Genomic DNA, 20768 nt, shown 5'->3' on the forward strand with positions numbered 1-20768 from the left:
ACCCCAGGTGGTCGAAATTTCCGGAGCCCTCCACTACGGCGTCTCTCATAATCATATGGTGGTTTTGGGACGTTAAACCTCACAAATCAATCAATCATCATAAGCTTCGCTGTCAGGTTGTAAATTTGAGGTAGTGGTGCCTTGATATCGAAGAAAGAAGCAAGCACCACTGAGCACTCTCCTGATATAAAACTGATAATAAATATTAGCAATAACAAAATGAATTCGAGTTTATTAAAAAGAGATCACTAAATGTCGCCACACTGAATATACCAGGTGTGATTTTTTCTTTAGACATACAGACACACATGCTGATAGACGCAGTGAAAATGTGCGTGTGATCTGATTGACGAGTTTTGATAAAATAGTGCACCTCGAAAGGCCGCTTTGCATTAAAGTGGTGACAGCTACACTGCATTACTTGTTTCATTCTCGATATTTTATAGCCTTTCATTAGCTAAGGGAAGATTTCCTATAAAGATTAGCCCTGTTTCACTCACAACGTCGTGAAGGCCGGTAAAGTATCGAAGCGTTCAAGTTGTTTTTTCTTGCCTCGGTTTAAACTCAAGGTCCTATGCAAGCCCTTTACGCTTACAATCAGTTTCTCTTAATCTAAGTTCAGCATCTTCTGTCGGACGCTTCGCCTCAGCTTCAGCATCTCTTTCGCTGGCATCTTAATCGGAACTTGCATGAAGGTGCCAATCCCCATTGGTGATCCTGAAGGGCACTTTCTTCCTGAGGGAAGTCCACCATTTCACTCATCTCAGAACACTCGAAAAGACGAACAAGTTTTGAATGTGCACATACTTTTGCCTCCTTCAGGCAAACAAAGGACAATTTCCTTCTCACTGCATAGTAGCCGGTCCACGGTAGGAAGCTCCTTATAGACAGCTTCCTAATCTTTAGTGGACCGATAGAGAAGTACTGTCTTGCCCACTTTCTGAGGCACATGCCTTCCAGAAACTACGAGCTGAGTTGCATCAGTATACTTAAAAAACCTCGTCCAGAAACCACTACGTTTGTCAAATGTTCTCTTAATGATAATAAGAATGAGAGTCACGGAAGTTGTCAAACACACTGGGCCACTTTGGTTTGGAATGCAACAAGAATCTAGAGACGAGGCTTATTATACCAGAATGGGGGCAAGGCTATAAGATCAAGCTTGCGGCTACATGGAGGGAGGGGGCCGCCCACTTCCAGGCGTAAACAGCTTAGCCTCGAAAATTGGGTTATATTTTCTCTCTCTCTTCGTCACATTACAAAGTGTGACTAAAATAGCTTTTTTCTGAGTAAAATTGATGTTCATTACTAAATAACGCCAGAAATCTCACGAGGAGCTTCGCCGTTATTCCTTGATCAATGCACGATGTTATTTTCAGTATAGATTTCTTGTGAGACTGTGGTGCAAATGGTGCAAATGTTAACTGTCGAAGTCGGCAGCTGTGAGCACACGATGAAGTTATGCCCGGATCGGAGGCGAGCTCACCACGGCGCCAAGAGAGTGCCTTTCGTGTCGCTGAGTATGCCATTGTACCTCGAACCTCCACCTTTCTGTAACATAGTTTGTAAAAAAGCTTTATTTACAATGAGCTAAACGGCGATTGTCGGCTAGTACTGCATATCGCACTTCTCTTTCTTCGACATGTGTTCGTTGACACTGCTCCTCGTTCACCATAGATTAGACCAACTAGCAATAAGTTAAACTATATATTTTCAGGTGATTGTCACTTTTTTATGCAAGGATGCGCAGGAACACCGCAACACGCAGAACATTCCGACGACGCCAAGTGTAGGGATACGAAAATTTCCAGTTGAATATCTTCTTTGAATTTTTCTTTTATTCTTACTTTCCGCCATCTGGAGAGAACCATTATGAGCCTCTTTGATGGCCGAAGGAATGCGGCCGGTGGTTTCATCGCAGCACGGGACCACCAAATGGCGTTCTCGTAAACGTGACCCAGAACGATGACAGTAACCGCTGTGACCCCATCAAGATAATACGCATTCTGCAGCGTTAACATGCCAGACAACGTCACCCTATAGGAAAGGCACTTCGTTTCCTCACGATATATAACGAAACAAGAAGCCAATACGGCTCGCCCATTTCTCAAGGCATGCTCTCCGAATCCGGAGAGGCAATCACCAAAGAAAGCACGAACAGAACATGAAGCTGTCGAAGATGTTCCTAGAATCTCGCCTGAAAGAAATGAAAACAAAATACATAAGGGTGCGCGGTAATAGTTTGCGTAGGCCTATAGAACGGGAATGGTTCTGCTGGAGCAGCTGCGATATACTATTGTTTGTTTTCGCTTTCTTACGGGGTGACTGTACTTTACTGTTGCACATTTTTTTATTATGTTCGCTCATTCGAACAGCTCAATATTGAAGAGTTTGTTAGCACAAAACTCGGCATACTTAACGTTAAACAAGCTGACGCGGGCCTGCCTCTTACTAGTGATACCCCACAATTGAAACAATTTGGGATCGAAAGAGTGACTTTCACTCTTTCGAGATCGAAAGAGTGAAAGAGTGAAAGACGACTTGTGAAATACTTAGACCCATCTGTAGTTAGAACGAACATGCATCTCTTTGTGAGGTAGCTTCTTACCCATCGAAAAACACGACCTCCAAGTTCAGCTGCTTCAAGAGCATTGAGAACAGCCTCATGGGTCACGTTGTCATAGGCACCGTTCACGTCTTAGAACAGAGCTACCGACAACCGCTTCTGAGCTTTCTGATGCTGAACAGAGGTGACTAAGTCAATAACGCTATAAATTGAAGACTGACCGCGTCGAAAGCCAGCCATAGCATCAGTATAGATGTTATAATGTTCCAGGTACCATTCCATGCGTGTAAGCAGCATTCTCTCCATGACCTTGCCGATGCAGCTTGCTGGTGCTATAGGCCGGTTTGGTGCCAAATCCAATGGAGACTTTCCGGCTTCAACAAAGGCACTAGGCGACAGCACTTCCACTTATCACGCACCATTCCATCATGGCAAGACTTATTGAAAATGTCCAGGAGACAGCGCTGTGCATTCGGGTCTAGGTGACGTAGGGCAGTATAGGTCACTCCATCCGGACCTGGGGACGATGAGCTTCTGCATGTGTTCAATGCTGCACGAAGTTCTTCCATAGTGAATGCAACCTTCATTTGCTGATCTCGTTCGAATGAAACGTCCTGTGGCAATAGATCGATCGGTATAGAGATGTCGCCGACGACCTTTGCACAAAATACACCGGAAACATCAAGCTGTGACAGACGTCGATGTAGCGCCAGAGCATCGAAGAGATGACGCTGTTGCGGATGCGAGTGAATACCTCGAAGACGCAGAGAACTTTCTGGAATGGCAATGAGTTTAGCGATTCATGGCAAGAGTGGTTTTAGAAGCGATGAAAGAATAAAGAAAGCAGTGGTTGAAGGGTACTAGAAAATAAAAGCTTCGTAGTTGTCTTAAGTACAAGCATATGTGTATTTAAAATTCAAAAATTGAAAAATAATAATAATAGTATAATATGTAGGCTAGGAACAATTTCACGTAATACTGATATGTGGGGTTTAACGTCCCAAAACCACTCTATGATTATGAGAGACGCCGTAGTGGAGGGCTCCGGAAATTTAGACCACCTGGGGTTCTTTAACCTGCACCCAAATCTGAGCACACGGGCCTACAACATTTCCGCCTCCATCGGAAATGCAGCCGCCGCAGCCGGGATTCGAACCCGCGCCCTGCGGGTCAGCAACCGAGTGCCTTAGCCACTAGACCACCGCGGCGGGGCTTCACGTAATACTGGTTATGTCTATTTGAAGGCTGAACGTATCTTGTATCTGTAAGTATTGCTGCAAGAATACTATGGCTGTCAGCGATTCCAAATTGCCACATGCTACATCGATGTCTGTGGCGTGTATCGACATAAATTTGTGTATCAAATATGATTCCATGTATTTACTCTTTCGTGGTGACCGGAAGTTCGTTTGTAGAAGGTAAAGCTTTGCTTGGTCATAATTGTGATCCTGTTGACTGAAGTGACCAGCCACGGCTTTTGGTAAATTGTGCTTTGTGTCTGCATGGTGGCCGTTCAGTCCTACGTGAATTGTCTGGCGAGTTTCGTCTATATATTGTTTTCTATAGATGACACATTCAAGACAGTGTATAAGATGTTTGAATTGCAGGTGAAGCTCGATGTCACCCTGTGAATGTAATCAGATGCTGTTCTTTTTCACGTTGGTAGCCAACTGTATATGTCTGCAAGTGGAGCACCTGGACCAGCCAGAAGGACCAGACGTTGTCCTAGTCTTTGCTTTAGGTTTTGCGGGAACAAGCATGTCTTTGAAGTTGGCGTTGGGTCCGTAGGCGATTTTAGGCGGTTTGGGAAAGATTTTCTTAAGTTTCAGGTTGGTTGTTAGAATTGGATAGTATTTTGTGATGATCTTGTTTATCTTCGGGAGTGCATTAGAAAACTTTGTAGTGAAAAGAGCCGTAGTTTCTGTTGCTGTGCTTTTAGTGCGTGGATTGAGTGCTCTATTGCGGTTCAGTTACAGTGCGTCCGTACAAGCTTTGTCAAGAACTGTGTTAGAATGGTTTCTTTCTGATAGTGTTTTTTTAGACGGTGAGTCTGTTTACGTAATCCTCGTTTTCTATGCATATGCGGCTTAACCGTGGTTACACCGCGTATGCTCAGAAAATGCTATTCAATTCTAACAACCAACCAGAAACTTAAGAAAATCTTTCCCGAACTACCTGAGGTTAACCTCCCTATCTTTCCTTTTCATCTGTCTCTCTTTCACAGCCGTGAACCTTCGCTTGCCACACAACGAATTACATAAGCGCTGTAAAGCAAGAAAACTGTAGACGTGAACATCGACACAGCGTTGTTTTCTGCTCCCTCTTTTCTTTAGCTGTTCGACTATTCACGTCCCCATATGCACGCATGCATGCGTTGTTGCAACATCGAAATGGGAGGATGCAAATAGCTTTGTCTGATCGGCTTGCTGCTGTCGTATCTGCCAGTGTCATCGCATTGTTCCACTAGCACAAGCAGATTCAAAATGACTAGCAAACATATAGGAATGATTCCTTCCGCCTATATTCCAATAGTGTTTCCCGTTTGCATATCAGGCCGTTCGTGTGCTAAGCGACGACTGACCATCAAGAAACAGGAGAATACAGAAGGCACTCTGAACACGGGTGTTGTTCAGGGTGATCGATCGCAGGCACTGGGGCAAGAGCGTTGGACAGTGATGTGGGACAGTCGCAATGTTTCGCTGCCCTATATATCACCTCCAGGTCTCCTAGAATGTACTGCAGCGGCAGTGTCGCAATACCGCAACAATCCGCCTAAGCATTCTGAGCGGATGCTGCTAGCTATTTCACAATCATGTGGACGTCTCGTATCTGGTGGGTACACGATGAATGCGATTAGTTTTCGACTTCACGCTGTCATAAACAGTAGCCAGGAGTTGTTGCTATATGAATGGTTGAGCAACGTTGCAATGTTTGACGTCTCCTTCTGAATGATAAATGAAGAACTGAGTTTCTAAAATTGCCTATACTTAATGGCGGGTTAATAAATACTACAAAGCAAAAATTCAAAACCTGTAGCTCTGAAAACACATGATAATGCAGGTTTTTAGTACTACGTGGCTTTGCGGGTTATTTTTTAGTTTTAAAGCTGAGAGCTTCCCGAGATTCTGTTCAGCAGATGGTTCGCCTTTCTTTTTTTAATTCACCATTCTAATGGGGCTTGTTGCTGAACTAGTTGGTTCATTACTTGATAAAAAAACTGATAAGACACCTTCAGGACGTGGATGAAGCGAAGACACGAACTGACAGACTAGAACGTCACTGCTGCTATTAATATGATACTGCATAGTTTAATACTCTTCTACATTTTCGCCACCAATCACAGTTATGTATCGGCGCTGAATTCGTTCACAAAGCGAAAAAACTGGATAAATTGTGAACAAGTCGGGAGACTTTAACTCTGGGTTCATAAGGAGAACTCAATTACGTAATCGGGACGCGTTGACAATGGTTTCTCAATTGCAAGCCCGACTTCGCATCTCTGCGGGCAATTCAGCCGTCCGCAATGAGTAGAACGTCTGTGTGTGTAACATACGCCCTTTCAAACTTTCTAAGAATGCCTTACGCAAGTACAGTTACGAATTGCCCACTACGCCATAACTCTCCCTTTTAAATATACGCCAAGTCTCACTAGCCATCCGTAAGGCCCTGCCAACATTGTGCATATGCAAACTTTGGGGATAATTGTGTGATGATGATGATGTTGATGACGACGACGACTAACAATGCTTAAGCGTTTTTTTATGAGTAGACCCGTAAACAAGCCGCGCATATGTTTTGACACCTGGGGAAATTCTATGCTACTGCCACTAAAATGACATGGATAAGGGTACTCATTGCAGTACTTAAAATTCACATAATGCTTTTTTAAAGCAATTTCATGCACGGGTGCAGCTCTCTAATAGAACATCTTCGTGCTACGCACGACACAGTTCAATTACCGTTCAGGATAAATACTTTTTTATTGTTCACTTGTTTGAATCTATTCAGATTTTTTGTTCACAACCAAAAACGCTGATGGCAGAATTTCTTCGTGACAAACTCTTCAATGTTCTTGCGTTTTACCACTTCATGTACACAATTAAGGCCACTTTATGGTGTACGCAAAGCTTATTATATATGTAAGCGATCCTGTTTTAGGTCGCACTAAATCGTCACTACCGTCAAACTTAGCCAAAGGATGTCTACACTCGGAAAAAGAAAACTTCATGAATGGGGTACTGTTCTGAAAACTTTCATTAAAATTCATAGTCAGTACTAATTTGGATATGTAAGATGACCTCGCAATAAAAGGTGTTGTATAAAGCAGTTTTAATGTATGTTTAGAGAAAAGTTTCAAAGTACGAATGGTTATTGCAGAGCGAATGCTTCTTTTGAAGACTGAAAAAAGCGCTTCAGTAGCGAGGACCCTATCAACCAAATAGCTAAAAGCTTCTCCCTGCGAAGGTCCACGCTGACGCAGATTGCTTAGAAATAAAGCCGTTAGTAAATTATGCGATGTTTCTTTTAAGATATGATTGTACGTAATATGTACCATTTCATCTATTCTGGAGTAAAAATTGAATCGCAAAAATATTTGGTTTGAACGTGTTTTTTTTTTTTGTATTCGCGCATCTTTCCCAGTGAAAACCTCTGCATAAATGTTCGGCATCAAACATTAAGTACGCATGGCCAAGAAACATTGTTGCAATGCTACCTGCTGTTTTTTCTTGTCTACCTGTTGATGTGAAAGCACCAGTGACTTGCTATCAGTCAGCCAATATTGTCCCAGGAGCAGATTCAGTTCACAAGCTCTTGGAGCATTGAAAATAAGCCGCCACACGAATGTGCAGAACAGCTGTGAAACGAACTCATAAAGCATATTAGTGAAGGAGTGCGACGTTTTCTTTATTAGATATGATATTCACATCCGTCTTCACGAAAAACCTAATATTTATATAGGCAGACTTGTGTCCGAGAAAGTGTTCACGCCTGATAGAGCTTACGCTTAATTGCTGCCACTTCTCGGCAGTTTGACGAAGCTACTAATTCGGCGCCGTCTTTGTGGCTTGTGTTCGAACCGTATTGCTCTCTCTGTTGTAGCACCTTGTTTTTATCTGAATTGATAGTAGGAATCCGTGTATAAAAACTCCCGACGACTGTGTAAGGGCACGTACACGTATCAGCCATCTCGTACTTGTTACGTTGCCTGTTATGAACGCTATAGTTTAAAAGAGCTCGTTTTGCTGAAATTCTGGCCTCGGCGTCATTCGTCGTGAGTGGAAAAGGATCTTCTTGGGCCTGACCGATAAATCCAGAGAAATGCACGTGAAATAAATAATAAAAAATTCTGGGTCCCAATGAAGGTTAAACCCAGACCGTTTGCGTGGAAAGCAGGTGTTGAACAATACAGCCACGCCTAAGCTTGGGAATAAGTTAAAATATCTTCTGCTTCGAAATGTGGCGGAAATAACGTTCACGCTTTATGAACAAACACGTCCTTTAAACGGGCTTCACGTTAAAAGATGCAACATAGCAATATTGTTGCGGGGTACAAGCGTATACATTGCCATTGGGCACCAGAACATGCGATTATCATAGCCACCAATTAAAGAAAGCACACACGTTACTACGCGTATTCTCTAAATACCTCATAGTGGGCGCATACGAAGTTCGAAAAGATTTACCGTGCACAAATGCCAGTGCTTTCAAGCATACTACCCAATACACAAAATAGAGCTAAATGCGAATGCTTCAATGACGCAAGAAACTTTCAACTGTATCAATTACACTGTAAGAATCCACTATTTAAACTTCTCAAGCAAAATCATACAATAAAGTGTATGCACTAAATTGTTTAGGTACACGCTAAGAACAAGATATCGCTATCGGGTTGAATTGTTAAAAGAGAACGTTATGCGTTTCGTAGTTTTTTCTGTGTGTAGAACAGCTTCGCCACGAAAAGATTGTACACCGTGTCACAATCCCGTCATTGTTGACAATGAAACTTGGCATGGGTTATGAGTTTTGTCAGTCTGCTTTTAATGTTGTCAATGAAGCGTTGTTCTGGATATCATGTGTGTAGTGTCGGGTGGTTTAAGAGGAGGCTTTCACACGCCAAAATCTAGGTGGAGCGATGACGATAAGAAGAGGCTGTTGACGCATTCAAAGAGCATTTCGTAAAGGACAGCTTATGTCGACCTCATGTATCCCGCATTTTTAGGAGCTGGCTCGGCAAGCTTCTTATGCTCGCGCATTGTCCGGCTGCGGCGGCCGGCGTGTAAGCGCCAGTACTGCCAGTGTGTACTTCTCCAGTCGCCGCTCACGGCGTCCTCTCCGGGCCTTCCAACAATGCTCACTAGATGACGCGCCCCACCCAAGACGTAATATGCTAGGGTGCCACTACATTCGCCCGCTACAAAGGGAACAGCATAAAATCATCATCATCTTCGTCAACCAACAGATGATGTTGAAAGAAAATGGGATATCTTTCTAAGCTGTAGACGGAAACCATCACTTCTGATCAATGAAAAGATTAGAAGAAAGGAGTCTCAGTGGCTGGTAGAAGTACATAAAAAAGATAGAAAAGAAATGCCTTATGCACCACAATTGACAAGGATGAATCAAGTGGCAAAATGGATCCTATAACAGTGACATCAGTGGTCTACAGGCTGGCGATGCAGATTATAAAGGAAAGACTGCAGGCATGGGTAGAGGATGAGGGGGTGCTGGGGGAACTGCAGAATGTGTTTCGGAAACACAGGAGGTTGGAAGACAATCAGTTCTCACTGACACAGTGCATCGAAATAGCAGGAAAGGAACACAGGCCCCTGTGGCTAGCATTTTTGGATATCGAGGGAGCATACGATAGCGTGGTTCAAGAGGACTTGTGGAGAATACTAGACGAACTAGGTGTGGAAGATAGAGTCACTAATCTCTTAAAGGATATCTATAAAGGTGAGAAGGTATTTATAAAGTAGAAAAAAACAGGTATCCAAGCCCACAGATGTAAAATGAGGCCTTATACAGGGGTGTTATTCACGATGTACTTGTTATTCACGATGTACTTACAAGGATTAGAGGCCAAATTAGAGAAAAGTGGACTTGGCTTCACCCTATCTTTCGTTAAACAAAGAAACCTCATTGAACAGGCACTTCCAGCATTGATGTACGCAGATGATATAGGGCCAATGGCTGACAACAAGCAAGATTTCCAGAGATTGATGGAGATCTGCGGTAATGAGGGAGATAAGTTATATTTGAGATTCAGTAAGGAAAAATCAGCAGTCATGATTTTTCATGATAATGTATATAGTGAGCTTATAATACAGGAGGTCACGCTAGAGATATCAAATAAGTACAAATATCTGGGCGTATGGATAAGCAATGGGACCGAGTACCTAAAGGAACACGAAATATACGTGACGTTTAAAGGTAACAGGAATACAGCACTGATTAAAAATAGAGCACTGTGGAATTACAATTAGTATGATGTTGTGAGAGGAATATGGAAACGGATCATGGTTCCTGGTCTGACGTTCCGCAATGTGGTCTTGTGCGTGAGATCAGAAGTTCAAGCAAGATTAGAAATTAAGCAACACGGAATAGGTAGGCTTGCCTTAGGTGCTCACGGGAATACACCAAACTAGGTAGTGCAAGTTGATATGGGATGGACATAATTTGAGGGCAGGCAAGCTAGCAGCAAGATAAAATTTGAGAAGCGATTGAGAGAAATGGGGGAGGATCGTTGGGCTAGGAAGGTTTCAAGCCACTTGTACATGAAGAATATCGATACAAAATGGAGAAAGCGAACCAGAAAATCGATGGGTAAATGCATAGAAAACAGCAGGGGCCAAACCAAAAAGAATTATCGGTTAAGAAGAAGGGGAAGGAAGCGGAGACAAATATGCGGGGAATCGGCATGATTAAGAAGTCAACGCTAGAGATCTATCGAACTTTTAAGCAGGAAATTGGCAAGGAAAAGATCTATGATAATACTCGGGGTAGTTCTTTATGGTTTGAGGCCAGGATGGGAGTGTTGCGAACCAAGACATATCGGGCCAAATACGAAGGGGTAGACACAGTATTCAGTGCGTGTGGAGAGAAAGAGGAAACTGCCGAACACTTGAATATCTCCTTTAAAGTGCTTCACCCTATAGTTCAGGATGATGGCGCAGAGTTTTTCAAAGCACTAGGGTTTAGGTACTGGGATGGCAAATAGACTTTAAGCGGGTAGACTTTAAGCGGGTAGAAGGAGGCACGAGTAAAAATTAAACCCTTCATTGCAAAGTACTAGTGCTCAACCTCACTATTTAAAGAAAAAATAAATCTAGTTTTTGATTCACTAAGTATTACGGCTTGGTGGCGTTAGCCACCACCCTATCTAAAGGGTACAACCATATCAATTCATTCATCCATCCATCCGTCGGTTTTCGATGGCCTGCACGCTCGCATTCTCCGACTACGCTGACTTCGTTCGGCTGCTAGTATGGAATGAAGGGGCATATGGTTAACGTGCCGATCGATGTGGCCTACACTGTAGCAGCTCCGGCCTCGGAACGTGCTAGACAACGCTGACTTTAACGTAAACATCACGCGCCGGTTCCTTAACGAGCCTTAGAAATGATCTTGCCAAAAAACGCCCCGTGCACCTCTGAGCAAATTCCTCTAAATCATTCAAGTGTTATCCTCTTTCTGTGTCTCGTATAAAAAAAAAACTCTTCACTACTGTAGTCACCGACATATGTTATCTCTAAAATACCGCATGAGCAAAATTTATAAAACATTTCCACAATTCACTCACGTAATAAGTGAACACTAAAGATACTACCAGCGTCCAATTAAACACGCACAGCGGCAAGCCTATGCGATGGTATAGTTCGTGCCGTCTACTTATCGCCACGGTAAGGCACGTGCATCGTGTTCGGCAGCTCTGCGCATATATGTGCGGCTGTCTGTGGTGATAAATGGATGGCACGAACTATACCATCGCGAAGGCTTGTCTTTGTGCGTGTTTCGTTGGACGCTGATAATACGTATCAGTTCCTCTGGTGAGTACGTACCGATTAGCTGGCTCTTTATTAAGTATCTTTTCGACATGTCATCCTGAATAATCAGATGTGCCGAACGCATCCGCGTTCACATTGTCACTTTCGCCGCCCGCTGGCGCAATTATAATTTGTGCCCGTTATTACAATTTCAGCCTGGTGACGCCACAAATTGTATATTACGTTTCAAGGTATTGACTAGGTTTTCTAAGTGTTTGTGTTGCACTACTTTCGTGTGTACACTACCTGCCTTTTATTTTATTTTTCACATCCTTGTTTTCTGTTTCCAGCTTTGTTTGATCTGTTATTCTACTTATGCCCCTATCGAGTGCCGAGTAGACTAAAAGCCCGCGCACTTTTGTCTATAGTTTTCTATATCTCTATCTGAAGAAAATGGCCCCAGGTAATTCTGCGTGTTTTCTGTGACATACTAGTTCTCTCCGGATTTCTTGCGCCAATATCAACCGTAGTGGCTTTGGAACTACAGCTTCTTGCGGCTAAGTTGGAGGTCACGCTTCTCACTTGTGCCATTAATAGAGTATCAGTAGTACCGAATTTAGGTGGAGGCGAAATACGAAATTATCATGTTCTTGTACTTGTATAAAAACAGAAAGATCTCAGTTGATCTCTACAAAAAAGTAGCAATCATGAACAATGGTTTCCTTCAAAAACTAATTATACCTTGCAGTTTGTTCCACTTTTATGATAGAAAATTGGATTGTTCTTTTTTTGCGCAAATCCAATACTAAAAATCGGGCAAGTCTTGGACCTGTAGGAAGAACTGAAACGCTTCTATTGCGAACACAACTATAAGAAATCCGTGGGGTTTTTTGTTTTATTCAGTATACACTCCTTAAACTGAAATTGATCGACATACACAAAAATAGCATGGAGTAGCATGTAGTTACTTGTTTGCTTCGTGTTTTTGCCGTTTCGCCGTGTTATGAATGAAACAGTACTGCACATATGAAACAAGGTAGTTGTCGGTCAGAGCAGTGGTCAATAAAGACAGCAGTATTTGTTGACTGAATTCTGCCGTCATGACTATCAATTGCATTAATGCAAGCCAAGTCTGTGTTCGCATAAATACAAACACGGAGGTGTTTAGCAAGTGGTGACGCAGTGTCAACTCAAACTGGAGCTCAGGTAGAAACATTTTCAGCTAAGCGTTCTATGATAACTTTGTCTGCTGCAGCATTACCATTTCCATGAGTTCGAAGCGCACTAAGGCAGCGGGTGGTGAGCAATGGTAAGCAAAGACATGCGAGTCGTGTGCTGGGCAGAACTCGGAAGGGCAGATGGGTAGGCGTGGTTACCTTATTTCCTAGCGAAGAGTATCTCTGGTCGTGTTAAGCTTGCAGTTCTCTGAAGATGAACATCCATAAAGCATATTGTCCCTCATCCCTAACATCTGTTCTAATGGTGTACAAAACCACTTTGTACCATGTGTTTAGGAAGACACAGATCTAGCTAGGGTGTCCCTCTCTTTTGGTTGCAGCTAATGTAAAACACAAACAAGATGACGAAAATCGCACAACATGCATTGAGTAGAAACCTATGTGACTATACCAGGAGTAGCATTCGCTATAGAAACATAAACCATAATAAGAAAACACCGGGCTATGAAAATAATAAAGCGAGGCGAGAGACTTATTTTTGGAAGTAGAAAGACTCTGTGGAAGCCCTTGGAAAGCATGCTTGACATGCTCAGTTCGGGTCTTTCAATTTCTTTTTCTTTCATATCCTTCACGAACACGGAAACGACGAAGGAGGATACCACTGAATATTCAAGTGCAAGAAGTGCGTCATGTTTTGACACTTCTCGCGTGAACCGTTGCGAAAGCGCAAAGCATCTACCACGAGGAATGTCTCGAAGAACGTCGTGTGTGTTGATTACTGGACCACTATGAAAAGACACGCAGACACACATGCCGCAAATCAAACTTTTCTGCGTCACCAAAGTGCAATGTCTGAGCTACGTACACTACGCCATGCACGGAATAAATTGTACTGGTCGTACGTCCACCGTCAATATTTGAGCTCCGACATATGGCTCGTTTTCTAAATTAAAGTTCCTGTATACAATGGGCGCCACAACAACAATCGCCTCAGCAACAGATCGGAGTTTGCGAGACATATCTCCCAACTTTGAACGAGACGGCACCGCATCGGTTGCAGGCTGTCTGCTCTCCTCGTAGCCAGTTCGAATCCGCGTGCGTTTGCAGAAGTGAAATACGTGGTATATATAGGAAAAAGATGATGAAGTCACGAGCAGGATATTGCATTCTCGCGATGCGCAAGCAAAAGTGGAGCGATGTCAGCCTGCTTCGCCGTCTTTACTCTGTCGGTGCTAGTGTGGTCGCAAACAAAACATCACGTCGGCGAAGACACAGCGCTTCTTCGCTCTCCCCTGCGGAACATCGAGCTCTGTCTATTCGGGGACCAAAACTCGTACGGCTGTCTGGCTTTATTTTTGTGATGTCACTTGTGTAAGCAAAAGTGAAAAAGCAACAACAAAAAAAAGACACTGAGACAGGTGTCTCGTTAGCTGCAGTTACATAGAGAAGAATCTGCAATATCAACTTGATGAGATCACTAGATATACACTTTTAGCACTTTGCTTCAACCCATTGCTTCAGCTCTTGCTTGAAGTCTTGCTTCAACCCAAGCACTATTGCTTCTCCTAAGACTATACAAGCCATCACCATAAAAATATTTCAACTCAAACAAAAGTAATTCCGTGATTAGGTCCACAGTTTATCGAATGCCTAAGGTAAGGTCATATTATAGCCGCTGATTCAGTAAAATCAATTGTAATACATTACATTTCACATTCATTGTTTTGTAAAAAGTATAAGAAGCTAGTGAGAGATGTTCATAGCTTGTGATCATGCTCAGCACCGTGCCCGAATGGTTCTTTTAAAAACAAGGTCACAGAGTAAGAGCATGTGATTCTCCTATGTATCTATTTCCTTCTCATTTTTACTGCAGAGGACTATGGGTGTTTTCTGAAGTTATTTGCATACTGTGCCATATTTTAAAATATTTGCATGAATATTACAATGTAGTTTTCCATAACATTACTGTTACAACTCTGCTCGAGGAAAATAGGAAGCAACGATAGACGGTAAAGACCAATCCTCTGAAACGTACCGCCTGCTACATCAAAATATGATAAATTAATAAATGCCGAGCTTTCGACGTATCAAAACAGAGATATGTTAACAAGGTCCACCTTAGCGGACAACTCTTGAATTATTTGGACTACGAGGCGCTTTTTTAGGTGTACCTAAGTGCTCTTGTGTTTTTGCATTTCTTCCGCTTTGAAACGTGGCCACCAGGCCATGGCGTATTAGTCTTACTCGAGGGTAAAGCCAGAGTAAATTAAATCGCTTAGCGATCACGGCTCCTGCCCTCTCTATGGCTAAAGCTCCTAAGTTTCTATAGCGTAAAATTAAAGTAAGGACTAAATCATGTGTTATATATATTGTTGTATTCACTATTAAACATGAAAAAACCGATAATACTCTTGACTCGTGATTTTGCGTGAATATACACTAGAAATGGAGTCATACGTTAATACGGTTTTAGAGAGCGGACCCAAAAATGAATGGCGATTTGTTAACTCCCAGCGTTTTGCCGGAATGGCTCTGGGACAAATATCTGTGTTAAGACCTGCCGTCTCCTCATCCTCATGATTTTCTTGTAAGAGTGCGAAGCTGTCAATGAAGTGGGTAAATATTCTTCAACTTCATCGGAGGAGAAGGTATTATTTGGTGCGGACGTGGCGGCTTCGATAAGTGCGCCTGCTCTCTAATTGATTACGCATTATGTGGTTATCGTATTAGGTGGAGGAAAACATGGAGCTCTCCTAAAGAACTTTATAATTTTGTTAACTTGCACTTGGGAAAGGTATAGGAAAAGTAAACACAGTATTTCAATAAATTTTCAATAACTATAAAAAAGAGCCTACCTCTTTTATTCGTGCGACATCAATGCACGAGGAGTAGGGCAGCATGTTTAAGACCGAATACTTTAGCTTATATAGACTTCTTAATGCTATATTTGAAGCCACGAATCAAACATTCTTAGCAGCAACTGCTGAATTGTAGCAAAATACGCTGAGTTTGACACTCCGGCAAAGCTTATTGGAAATTCACCGTGAACGTATCAAGACGCTGCTGCGTTTCCCGCTAGCGCACAACTACCAAAAAAAAGAAAGAGAAAGTGACATAAAGTCAGGCCGAGCCATCTGGAGAGAACACGATATGGCTTAGAAGCTCTATGGCTTTATAGACGCTCCGAAAGATAAACAGAATGAGGTTGTTGACCTTTTTAGAGGGTCAAGCCAGCTTGCTTCTGCGGAACGTTTTCGTTTTGGGTACGTAGGTTGAGCAGTTCACTGAACCTTCGGCAACTTCCTGTGAATGGTCTAAGTATGCCATCTTTACTTCGGTGTCACTAAGCGAAAGTTCTAGAAGGCTGCCATGAAGCTCTTTCTGGATAAATGAACGCAGTGCCGGTGATGTGATTCATACAAGCAATCATTACTGTTCAACGCAGAACATCCACAGGTATTTGGAAATAAAATGTGTTTCACAACACCCACAAAACTCGAATTACCCGCTCTAAAGGTGAATGTGTTTTCATATTGAGCAGAAGTTAACATGATTATGATGTCAATGAAACGACGGTATCTACGATGAAGCAAATGTGTCAGTGGCACACAGGGAAGCAATTTACAATATCTAGTGCAGCAACATAAACTAAAAGAAATATAGTTTGTGACATGCGGTAGAAAATCATATTAATTATTTTGCAGGCGATTGCCTGTATTTACCAGATCATTGCACTTTATCATCAGAACTACTTTCTACATATAAAGTTTGCGCCATACAACTTTTCAATTTCAGTTTTCGCGCCTAATAGAAAAACAGCATTGTAATTCCAGTCTAAAGTACGTTTCTATGTACACTCAGTGAAACTAATGAAACCGCTTTCAGCAACTGAACAGGGAAGTGTATCACGCATTAGCATTAGCTTGAAATTGTAGCAGAAATTTGATAGCATTACTAACAGCAAAAGCATATCGTATGCCAATAAGATAGAACTACTACTGAAGTTATTAAAGTAAGGCTGTATCATTTGCTAAGTCACCAAAAGAAAATATATCTATATATTCAACAATGCAAAAGCTTTTTAGCGATGAAGTACACACACTTTTTTTCAGCAATAAACACTCAAAAGTGTGGCACATCCGACATTCCTTAGGAATTTATGTTATCCGAAGCATGCGGAGGGCAACATGGGTATTCGCAACACCAGAAGCGGTATGCTTATATGTAGCGCTTGTGCCAACTAGAATAGCAGCCCTGGACACAGCTAGATAACTAAGCTTCAGTGCACAGCACTCGCCACAATCATCCTTAACCCGATAGGACAGCTGTATGGTAGGAGCAAGTACTGTTTATAAGACTCAATAGCCAGCACTGCAACCAAGATTGCCGTTTCACGAATATAACGGTCTACTAGAAAAGCAGTTACAAGAGCTGGCGTGATTTGTTGTAGATTACTTGATATCCACGCACAATGCTGAGGCTCAATTACTGCTGCAACTCCAATATTTATTCTATGCGTTTATTGGGTCAACGCTGCCGGTGCCAGTTTTAGGGGCGAAGCTTCTTAGGGCCGACCGAAATGGCGTCCTTCATGCCTCACGAAGCCCAAACGGAAACTGCACAACGAAAAAGAAATCATATATGTAAACAACCAACTCCATGTAATCAACTATACGAAAGCACAATACATGATCACCCGCGCCGTCCTGTCTGTTTATCCGTACATTCCTGCATCCGTCCATACGTCTGTCCGTAAGTGCATCGATCTTTTCGTCCTTTATACTATTCGGTAACTTCAAAGTAGACATTATGGGCATTAGGATCTATTGATTTGCCCTCTGGTCATCATTCTCTTTGTGAATATGCAGCCATTTTTCTTAATGCTCTCAAATTAAAATTACCGATGTCTGCTCATGCCATTCCTTTCTTGATATGAACTGTCAATCACCTTCAGTGAATTGCGCCTTGCAACAGTTGATCTTGACCCGACGTGATGGCTGTACCGAAGGAACACATATCGAGTGTTTATGAAACTGGATAGCTCATACTGCATCCACAATTGACGCTTTACGAACTATACTGTCTATTCGAAAAGTACTTGCGATACCTGGTGTGGCTCTGTGGTGGCATACTTGGTTGGCGCACACAATGCTGGGGTTTGATTCCTGATTGAACCCTAAAAATTGTTCGTCATATACGGCGGGCCAATGCCAGCGATGTCAGCTTTTTCTTAACGCTCACGCGCTAAAAACAATACGCAGGGTCAATCATATGTGGCACATAGCGGCACACCAGTGGCACATACCCGCCCTCGGGCATGTGCCATTATCTGGCGGTAAGTGTTTGACTACGTACGCGATGGAATTGTGTCCTTATTCATGTCATCATGATCAGTAAGTCGTATTCGTCAAACGATCTTACCCTTCCCTACTATATTTCGTTTACACCCAGTTGAGGGGGTGATCACAAGATCACGCAGACATAAACAGCTACATAGATAGATAGATAGATAGATAGATAGATAGATAGATAGATAGATAGATAGATAGATAGATAGATAGATAGATATCAAAATTGCATGCAGTATACTTTAGCAAAGAATTGCTTCGCACTTAAAAGGGTTGTCTTATAAATATAGTGTCCTCGAAAGGTGCATTTAGCAAAGTGCAAAAAGGGTTCGTTTGAAAAGTGCGAGACAATCTGGAGTAAGCGGTCAATGAGAATATCAAAGCTAAGTATCTGAATAAGGTTTAATCTACATCGAACCAGACCGGACGTTCAATGCATTTTTCGCTATGTTTTGATGCATACATACCAAGTCCATGCGTTTACGCTCAAACTTTATATTGCTTTTGTGCTGCAAAAGTTTTATCGTTCCTTAAGGTCATTTTAGAGATCTTAGGAACAAAAGTAACGCTTTTCTGTTTATTCGAATCGACCAATTTGTGGCTTCAATAAAAATAACATATTTAAAGTGTTTCGTAGGCTTAAAAGTACAACGTACACTGCTCCTTTTTTGGAGCTGGCAGCATCTCGTAAATGCCACTCAGAATGTTGGCATCAGATTGACGGCTGATCTATCCGCGTGTAAACAAGCTCGCGTGAGAATTCATCGCACTACGGTGACATCCTTCTTTCTTAATCTTTTGGCTATGAAATAATTGACACTATCACCGTTTTATCATCATCATCGTCGTCGTCATCATCATCATCATCATCATCATCACCAGCCTGACTACGTACGCTGCAGGACTAAGGCCTCTCCCATGTTCCGCAAGTCAACTTGGTCCTGTGCTTGCTCCCACCCTTTTATATACCTGTTCAAATATGCAGAGTGAATTTTTGCGCTAATGACGCACCAGATATGAAACTGTAAGACCAAGGCACATGGGTGATCGCAGCATCTTTCCCAGCGATACTGCAAAACCAAAGCATTATTCTTGTGGCTACGATAACGTATGTGCTCCCGAAGTGTGTAACGTTTTTTTTTTTGCTTTCTCTTGTGCACAACCGGGCAACATCCCTGAGATGCACTTTCTTGCGTAAAAAGGAGACTCGTGGCCCAAAAGACATTCCCTTCGAGCTTGTTTACCAAGAAAAGTTATCCTTCTGATGTGCCCATTTATATGGCCCACTTCTCCTCGGTTTCTTACCATTGCAGCCGACAGTTATATAGGCACGTGCCCCACGATACCGCATTTCCGTCTCCGCAACTGCTCTTGGCATCACGGCAATGCCTTGGCACGTAAGTATGATTACTTCAATATCCACGTACCTCAACAGCGGAACCATACATGTAGATGTTCTTTTTGAAGCTCATATCGAAACACTGATTCGACGTCCTTCAGGTATGGTCATTACACCTACATTGAGGCTGCACTGCCATATCTAAGGGAGACGACATAAAACTTGGAAAGCAATAGCAACCGCAGCTTCTTGCTTCGTATGGAGGGCGCTGCGAACTATACTGTACATGTGCGCTGCAGCGTACTACATTGCCCAATACGAGCATTTCGTGTCTTATACGCCTTCTATAGATCATGTAGCACTTCTCATTTCACGAACAGCTCTCGTTTGTTCAGGCCTGAATAAGGGTCTAAATAAACGGGAGCAACTGCAGCCACCTGTGTTACTGTAGTTTGCTAGCAATTATACTGTGCCGATTAGCAGGAGGCCATTCATTTGTGTTCGGCTGACGCAATTTCCATTTGTGTAAGAATGCTATGCAATAATTATGTCCCAGCGCAATACGTTCCTGTCTAAAAAGGCTCACTACTAAATGTTCTCTTGACGCCCAGGTCCATGGTGTGCATTACATTTAAATCGCTATTTAGGCCTGGCCTAAGAATACTTGCCGAAATGATAATTTTAGACATACGTTTCGAACACAGCCTAATATATGTGGTACAGTCTGCAAAGATGGCCCTTTTTTGGCTATTTTTTGTATACTAGAAGGAAACACACTCGTACAAGCCGTGAACGTTCGTATTATTAGCTGCTTCATGAGCTTTTACACATCTTCCACTGGGAAACAGTCAAAGACACGCTTAACGTTGACACTACGAAAAACTTCGCCATGACCTAACTGCCACATCTCACACGAACAGCACGTTTTCGATGAACTAGTGTTATGCCCTTCATCTTCGTCGATGTGACCGGTTAAGGAAGTGGGCACTGCGAATAAGAGCAAACGGAGGCGTCTTGCGAAACACACGGAGAAGAATGTCGTAATTGTGTACGCTTGCAGCGCTACAGGCTAAGTTTTTTTTTTTTGTTTAGGTAGCCCTTAACTGACGATTTAGGGCTTTGTTAAAAAAGTGCCTGCAGCGATGTTCTATGCAGTAGAGGTATACGAAATTTAGCTATCGTAGCCCCGTGATTCATTCGCAGCATTATAGTGTGCACATTTCTTGCAGAATGAAGGTTAAATTGGCTCTTTAACATCATAATCTGCTTCGGAGCTTGGACATCGACTGCGTGCGCTACTTCACTCTAATATTGCCACATTGAATAAGCAGCGCCAAGAGAACAACGAAGAAC

Source organism: Rhipicephalus microplus, chromosome 1 (assembly GCF_043290135.1).
Source record: "Rhipicephalus microplus isolate Deutch F79 chromosome 1, USDA_Rmic, whole genome shotgun sequence".
In the NCBI taxonomy this organism is placed as follows: domain Eukaryota; kingdom Metazoa; phylum Arthropoda; class Arachnida; order Ixodida; family Ixodidae; genus Rhipicephalus; species Rhipicephalus microplus.